Here is a 9,226-nt window from a genome sequence, read left to right on the forward strand (position 1 = left end):
TGAAGAGAATTGGGTTTCTTTTTTTGTTGTTTTGTTTTGTTTTTAAAGATGGAAAGAATGTTTTTATGTAGCCCCTTGAGACAAAATTATGGCAAGGAGTATAGGAATAAGTAATTGGTTTTCTCAGGTTTCCTCAATTTATTCCCTTTTGTTCTTGGGGAGCATGCAAGAATAAACATATGAGAATTCCACACTGGTAACTAGGCTTAGATGTAATTAAAAATCCCAAAAACTGTCTAAGTAGCTATAAAAAAAGCACATATTTTACTTAACAGCTGTCTATTTCTCATAAAGGCTTCAGGTGAGTGCATTTTTAGTGGGATTATGGAGATCTTTGTCCTAATGCTCACCAGAATTGAATTGTGATAGAGATGATAAGCTATGGTAGGCTGATTTTTACATACTTATGCCTATTCACACAAAAATGAAACCGTAGGTAAAGGAGATATGAACAATTACTTAGGATTCTGGGTTCTTATTGCCTAATTCTGCCTTTTCTTTCATCTGAACTAACATTGTAATTCTGTTTCTAGATATCTTCTAAAATTAAAATGCTGCTATTCATTCCATGCAATTCACAAGTTTCCACCACTGCCCCTCCTTCTTGGTAATATTCTGAAGTCAGTTTTAACATCTATGCTACAACAATTACTAATAATAGCTATAAGCTTTACAAAGCACTTTGCAGATGTCATCTCATTTGATCCTCACAATAACCTTCCTGGGAGGTAGAAACTGAGGCTGAGAGGTTATGTGTTGTGCCAGGGTCACACAACTAAGCATCTGAGGGAGCATTTAAACAACAGTTTTTCCAGACTCCATATCCAGAGATCTATTCAGTGCACCACCTAGATGCCTATTATTACTATAACACTTACTAAGCATAATTATTATAACATTTGCTAAGCAAAATCTTCTTCATCCTGTTCTGACATGATGGGAAGAAAATCCTTACTGGGACCAACTGTTTTTCTTAAACAACTGCAGTGAGGGTTCTGACGAACAGCTATGTAAGAAGGTTGGCAGCATGCATTTCCTACCTGATTGCACTCCTTCAGATTCTCCATCAAACTGTACTCTTTTCCTCCCCACCCCTCTTTTTCAGATTCTTTTTGTGTTGTCTTTCCCATTGTTTATGGAGGGTAGAGATGATGTCTATTTTCATATTTCTGTCTCTAGCACTTAGCACAGTACCTGCAACATAATAGGTGTTTATAATATTTGTTGATTACTTTAGCTATGTGGTCAGACTTTCATGTCTTATAGTTTAACTGTAGTGGTGTTTCACTTTAGGAAGGACTTCAACATTCTTTGAATTTAAAAGCCTACCTTGCTGCAGGAGGTAGAAAGGAAAGTTTGCATGTCCAGTCAGTTGTCAGATTTTACTCAAAATGATGGCACATATTAGCATTTTGGATCCAGCTGTTCTTAGGCTTTGCTTGATCAAACACTCCAATTATATGAAACTGTAATAATGAGGTCAGAGAAAAGGAACTGGCAAGCAATGTGTTATATAGCAGGTTCTCCAAGACAATGGAATTTTATTACTAAAGCGCACTTCAAAAACTGAGATCCATTTTAGGAAATATTTGCAAGGACATAGGCTTAACTTTTTTGTTTAATTACCAGTTCTCTTGTTTCACCTTAATTTCAGTTCACAACTGCCTTTCTATTTTGTAAGAATTTACCTAGAATTTAGCTGCAAATGATCAATGTTTTCACACCCCAAACCAGAGCAATTCTTTTTGAAATTCTCACCTGACTGCCTCATAAAACCAATAGAAACCCAAGAAATGTGGTTGAGCTGAAGCTGAAACTGATTATTTTCCAGAGCTTATATCAACAGGCAAGCTTCAGCTCAAGTCTGTGATTTCATATTTACATGGCTTTCCTCCTATCTGCTAAATAGAGCCCTCCTTCCAACTCGGAAGTATAGTAGAACGGATTCTAGTAGACAAAAACTCATGCTCTGCTCAGAATCATTAGTGTAAATTATTGCTTGCTCTGTATTTTCAATGTTGAAAAGGCAACAAAAGAGTGAACTCATTCAAGTGCTTTGGTATATTTACTCTACCCATGAATTGTAGTGGTAACATTTCTGGCTAGTGTAAAAGTGAACCAGTAGCTAGAGAAGCTATCAAACAAATAATCATTTTTATTGGAATTCTTCAATTAAATGTTTTTAGGAAGCTTTTGATGTGGGATATATGTTGGATATTATAAAGAAACCACTTTAAATTCCTTTTAAAACCTTGACATCTTCTTGTTTAAATGTGTTTTCAAATTTTTCAAGCTAAAGGAAAAGAAACACTCTTAAATACCTGAAAAAGAAAAAGGACTGATTATATACATTTGGATACATTAGGAAAATTATAATTATGTGATTTTCAAGGACAAATTTGGAAGTTAGGTACCTGGGAAAGAAATCAAAAGTTATCCTCCCTGAGTTGGTCATACCTCACTGTTCTTTTCATGTTCATGGAGTTTTGACAAAGACCTGTACATGAACTCTCTTCTCTCTCTCTCTCTCTCTCTCTCTCTCTCTCTCTTTCTCTCTCTCTCTCATATACATACATATTTACATGGGTGATACAGATATGCATATATACATATATGCATGTATGTATATAAATGTATATGCCAGTGCATATATATTATATGTATGTGTGTAAACATGCATATACATGTGCACATTGTATGTATACATATATCGTACTTAGTGTGTATACTTTTTGGTCTTCAATTAGAGTATATGCTCCTTGAAAGAAAGATTGTTTTATTCTATATAGTCATTATCTCCAATGCCTAACACAGATCCTAGCATATGGTAGGCACTTCATAAATGCTTGTTAATTGCTTGAAATGTCTATTTCTGAATCCCAATTAATACTAACACTTGTTGGATAATGAAAAAAATATTAACCAAAAGAGTATCCATATAGGCTATTGCATATAATGTCAAGCTTTTTGTTAGTGTATCGATTGGTTTTATTAGATTTCTTCTCTTTTTCTTTTTTTTCAATTTTTTTTCAAATATGGGATGGCTTTCTGAAAGGTTATAAAGGGTAAAGATTATAGGGGAAATCTAAGTGAAGTATAAACAAAAGAAATCAATAAAAAGCTTTTTAAAAAGTGAAGAAACAGCAAGTAAGATACTATTATTTGAAAACATTCTAAAATACTAATGTGGGTCTATAAATGTTTGCATAAAATACTAATGTGTAAAAAGTACAACCTAAAAAAAGCAACAATCTCCATTTTAAACAAGCTATGAATTTGATTCAACAAGCATTTATTAAGTGACTGTTTTAAGTAAGGAATTTTCTATGGCACTGGAAATTAAAACACCAAGAAATGGCATAATTGCTGGCCTAAAAGAATAGAAGATTTAAATGCAAAGATTCAGAGGGAGTGCATTCTTGACAACGGGAATGGACCACAGTGTGGTGAGAATATAGAGATCAGTAAGGATAATAACAATAAATAAGGCTAGAAAGGGAAGACTGGAACTAGATTCTGTAGAAACTTAGATGGTGGGCTAAGGAGCTCATACGTTATCTGAGAGCCACTGAAAAGTTTTGAATAGACTAGTTATAAAGTCATACATATGTCTTGGCTAGATTAATTTGGCACCTTTGCATGAATGGGATAAGGCAAAGGCAGAGGAGGCAGGAAGACCAGTTAAAAGACCATTACTATAATTCAGGGTAGGTATGATGGTACATGGTAAGTGGAAAGAAGGGCATGGATGTGAGAGATGTTAGGGAGATAACATTGACAGGACTTTGCAACTGCTTAAACCTGAGAGATGGAGAGGGATGAATCAAAGGTAACCCATAGGTTGTGATCCTTGGCAATTGAGAGGATGCTGATACTATCAACAGAAATAATAAGTAAAGAAGGGACAATTTTATGTAAGAGGAGGTAATGGGTGTGCTCTTGGACTTTTAGGGGGAAATGTTGTAGGCAGTTACAAATGTTGGACTGGCATTCAGGGGAGAACTTACTTTTGGATTTGGGAATTGTCTTTGCAGAGGTAGTGATTGCACCAATCAAAGTACATGGGATAACTAAAAAACAATATTTAGACATAGGAGGAGAAGTGGGCCTGGGAGGGAGCTTTGGAGGAGACCAACAATCATGGGGTGATAGGCATATGATGAACCAATGAAGAAAACATACAAAGAGTGATCGGGCATGTAGATGGAGGGAAGAAGGATGGAAGGAAAAAAAAAGAAGGGAAGAAGGGAGGGAGGGAGGGGATGGTGTAAGGATATATCCGAGATATATTGGGAAATTTAGGTGATATAAAATAAAAGATATCAATAAAAATTTACTTTAAAAATAGTGAGTCAGAAAAGAAGAGGGAAGTTCAGAAGCAAATACTAACAAGCAGGACAGCCTTGAAAGTAACTTGTTGAGTTTATTATATACCTTTGTACTCACTCTTTTTCTGTTCTACTTTGAATGTAGAAATGTATTTTTGGTGTATTTGTTAAATTTAGGATAAAAATAAATTTTAATTTTAAAATTCTAAATGACAGAAAACGTATTTATACATACATGCATATATTTTCATATATTCATATGTTTGTCCTATATGTATGATACATACATATATATGCCTTTGTCATATAGTTACTTTCAAAGCTATCCTGCTTATTAGTGTTTCCCTCTGAACATCTTTCTTCTTTTCTGACCCATTCTATTTTTAAAGTAAATTTTATTGATATCTTATGTGTATGTGTCTGTGGGCATGCGCATGTGTGCACGCTTGGGGTGGGGTGTACAATAGTGGAAATTCCATGGGGGCAAAATGGAAATAGAAGGCAAAAGAGAATATAGACTACTAACACTTTCTCCTCTAAGGGTTACTTTGTATCTACTTATATATATCTTGTTGTTCAGTTGCTTGTCAGTCATGTCTGACTCTTTATGACCCCATTTGGAGTTTTGTTGGCAAAGACACTGGAGTAGTTTGCCATTTTCCTTCTCCAGCTCATTTTACAGTTGAGGAAACTGAGGGCAAACAGTTAAGTGAGTTGCCCAGGGTCACAAAGATAGTAAATGTCTGAGGACAGATCTGAACCCAGGAAAATGAGCCTTACTGACTCTAGGTTCAGCACTCTATCCACTGTTCCACCTAGCTGCCCTATGTATTTTGTATGTACCTATATATGTATATATAGGATGTAAATTCCTTAGGAGCTTTTGTCTTTGTATCTCTGCAGTTTAGTGTAGTGCTTTTTCCATTGTAGGTGATTGTTGATTGATTGATTGGCTGACTTACTGACTGACTGACTGACTGACTGGTGGGAGGGGGGAGAGTTGAGCTGAATTGGAATGAAGGTGAAGACAGAAAGGTAGAAGGAAAGAGTTTTCACCTAAGCAAAAGTTCTGAATCACAGACATCAGAAAATCAGGGGATAAAAATTTCCTGGCCATATGGAAGTGGAATATCCAGTAATAAGAAATTTGTCAACTAAGTTAAGCCTAAGTAAAAAGTTGGTAAGAAGGTATATCTGCCACTTCTGTCCCTCAGGTGAAGTCTCTTCCATTGGAGAAAAGAGAAAGCATGAGACTTGTCAGTCATGGAGGATCTTGAGGTGAAGGAATCCTCTGTATATCATCTGTTCTAGATTTTTCCACATAATAAACTTTCTATCTCCAATTCCCTCAAGTCAAAATTGAAAAATTGTGATCAGGAACTGATCTTCCCTACTGGAAAATGGGAATTAATTTCCATTGGAAATTAAACCCTCCACAAGGCCCAAACTAATAAGATTTAATTTAAATAATCTTTAGGACAAATTCCCAGAATAGCTTTAAGTTTGCCAAAATTTTTTCAATAACCCTGACCACAAATGTCATTGCTCAGCCATGTCCACGGTTCCTTTCAATAAAATCTCACTAGGTTAAAATGTACCAATGTTCCCTTGCTTGAAGAATGAGTAAATTTCTTTTGGTTCTAGTTTCTCATTTCTTTTAGTCCCTGAACACCCACTAACTTAAATGGTTAAATTAAAATCAATACATAGAATTTCCAGTGGAAGTAGACACTCACTGGATATTGAAGAGCACAAAAATCTTGTGCTCTATGGAACTGACCTCTGAAAGAGACCAAAATGTCCATGTGACCAGATAGTCTAGGATTAAGCACAGTATTCCTGGCAAATCAAATGACAAGGCAAAATTAACTTTGTTTTTCTAGCATGTCTCGTAAGTATTAAGCAAGGAATGTAGATTTGGATATTTATTAGACCTATAAGCTTCTAGAGGTCAGGAATTGTATCTTATTAATTCATTTGTTGAGTGCCTACTACGAGCAAGACATTGTGTTGATTTAACTTGATTTATACATTACCTTGCTCTATTTTCAAATAAACACATTTAATAAAAATATTTTTGCTATTAATGACAGATCCACAAACATCTCAAAGAGTTCTCTATGAATGTAAGCTCCTCAAAGGCAGAGACTTTCACTTCTGTCTTTTATTCCCAGCAGCTGGCATAAACAGTAGGCACCTAATGAATGCACATTGATTGATCGGAACATGCAATATAAGAAATGGACTCATCTTTCAAGAGCAAGTATAAGTTTCAAATACAATTCATGTGTGTGTTAATTTCCCAGAAAAAAAGAACCTTTAGGATAGCCTGACAAAGATAAAAGGATCAGTCTTAGGATCTATTCAACCTCAAAGTAAGAAGGGATCTGCCTGACTTACCTAGGTGGCCAGATCCCTTACGTTAGTCTCTTCCAAAGGAAAAGATTCAACTTTTCTGGCCACATACAAGAACAATAGAGCCATTTTACATTGTTTCACTGTCACAGGAAATCTTAGCACCAGGGGATTAATAGTCCCCAGGTGGGCTGTTAGAGTTTCACAGTCATTATAGTTACATTCAGATTTAATAAGTGGCAGGGATGGAATCTGATAACTTATTTCTTGGGTGACACATGTTAATTAGTTTTTCACTCTAGCTGGCCAAGAGTTTATTAGACTCATCAGATATTACTCTACTTCCAGGTTTCCTTCTTGTTCTGGGATGTATGTTATCTCCATGGAACAAGGCTTCAGGGGTCCAGTTTTTACTCTTATGATACCATTATGTTTGGTGACAGTCAAACATTACTACAGTAGAACACAATGTTGATGAGCTCTTATTTACTTTGGTATTTTATATTCACATGAGAAAGAGAGAAGATGCAGAGTCTGTGTGACCCCATCAGATTGGTCAAGTGATGAAAGGTGAAAATGACAGCTGTTGGAGGGTGTGCAAAAGGATAAGCATACTAAACTTTGTTGATGAAGCCATGAATTGATCCAACCATTCTGGAAAGCAATTCAGAACTATACCCCAAAAGTCACTAAAGTGCAAATATCCTTTGAGTGCCTAGGAATATGTTGCCAAAGAAGTCAAAGACAGAGTGAACAGACTCATATGAACAAAAACATTTAGAGCAGTATTTTTTGTTGTATTAAAGTGGGTGTCCATCAATTGGGGAACGGCTTAACAAATTGTGGTATATAAACCGACTATTACTGTGCCAAAGAAATTACAAACATGAACATGTCAAGGAAACTTCGGACGACTTGTATAATCTAATGCAGACTTGTATAATACAATACAGAGTAAAAGGAGCAGAACCAAGTGAATGATTTAAATTATAACTACAACAATATAAAGGAAAATAACTTTGAAAGATTTCAGAACTCTGATCAAAGCAGCGACCAATCATTACTTTGAAGACTGATGAGGAAATGTACCTCCCATCTCTTGTTTAGAGAGGTGACAGACTAGAGTTGCAGGATTAAAATTCATTTTCAGGCATAGTAAGAGACTTGATTTTTTTTCTTGACAAATTAAATAACCTTTTGGGAAATTCCCAGAATAGCTTTAATTCACCTACATTTCCCAATGATCCTGACCACAAATAACATTGTGCTGCCATGTATGATGCCCTTTTAATATCTCACTAGGTTGTTTGATTGTATTTATCAATTAAAAAGGAGGGCTTCTATGGGGGGGAGGCAGTGAGTGGGTAGTAATGGAAATACAAAAAAAAGAAGATAACATCAATAAAACTATAAAGAACACAGAGGAAAAAATATTAAGAAGGTGACAAATGGCTGTTAAAATTATACAATAAAAGTTCATAGTTTCATATGCAATCCTATTTTATTCTTTGTATATTGAAATACTTGATGGTAGAGTTAAAAGAAAAAAGATGATTTCTAAAAACAGAGACTTGTGACCTTGGGAAAGTCATTACCATCTCTGAGTCTCAGTTTCCTCCCTTATAAAATTAGAAGGTCGGAGTCTATGATCTTAAGAGTCTTTCCATTTCTAGAAGTTTTGATTCTATGATCTTAAGTGAGGAACATAATATGATCTTGTCCTTGAAGGCTACATCAGCTGTAGACACTATGAGTCTATGAAAGCATAAATGGAATTTCAGGTCTTCCTCAATCCTGCCTTGCTTGTCATGGCAATTTCATCTCTCTAGATATTGGAAAGATGGTGCTGTTGTACTTTTATCTATATTTCCTATATTCACATTTACAGTGACATTTCCTCAAGGACAGACACTATTCTTATCTTTTTGTACTCTCAAAACTGACAAAACTAACATTTGCCTGTGGGATCTAAACTGAGTAGATCGTAGAAAGGTCTTGGGGTCACAAAAAGAGGTGCTAGATTTGGAATGTAATTCTGATGCTATATGTGGGTTTCCTAATGACATTGTGTTAATAAAGATAGACAATGATTCTAGAGTAATTTTATAAGTACAAACCTGCCTAAAAGCAACTGGTATAGGTGTCAATTCAGTAAGCATTTATTAAGTGCCTACTGTGTGACAGGCTCTATCTATGCTAGGCACTGGGAGAGAAAAGGATAAAAATAGGCTCTCTCCATATATTCTGTTGGCCTCCAGAAACCTCTCAAGTTCTCATCTTTCCCTGGGAGTCTTCTGAAACAAAAGAAGGGGAACTAGGTCAGAAGCATACTTAAAAGCCTAATTAGGCTACGACTTGAATACCAGATGGACGATTATAGTTGCTGAATCAAGATATCACAGAGACATCCTAAACACAAACCACTTAATCAGTCAAGAGCAAGTAGTTGTTCTATGGCCACGGATTGTTGGTTTTACAAAAATGCAATTCCTATGCCTTTTGGGAGTGTCTTTTTTAGAATTCTCTTCATGCAGTTCACATTA

This window comes from Trichosurus vulpecula, chromosome 1 (assembly GCF_011100635.1).
Source record: "Trichosurus vulpecula isolate mTriVul1 chromosome 1, mTriVul1.pri, whole genome shotgun sequence".
Lineage (NCBI taxonomy): Eukaryota > Metazoa > Chordata > Mammalia > Diprotodontia > Phalangeridae > Trichosurus > Trichosurus vulpecula.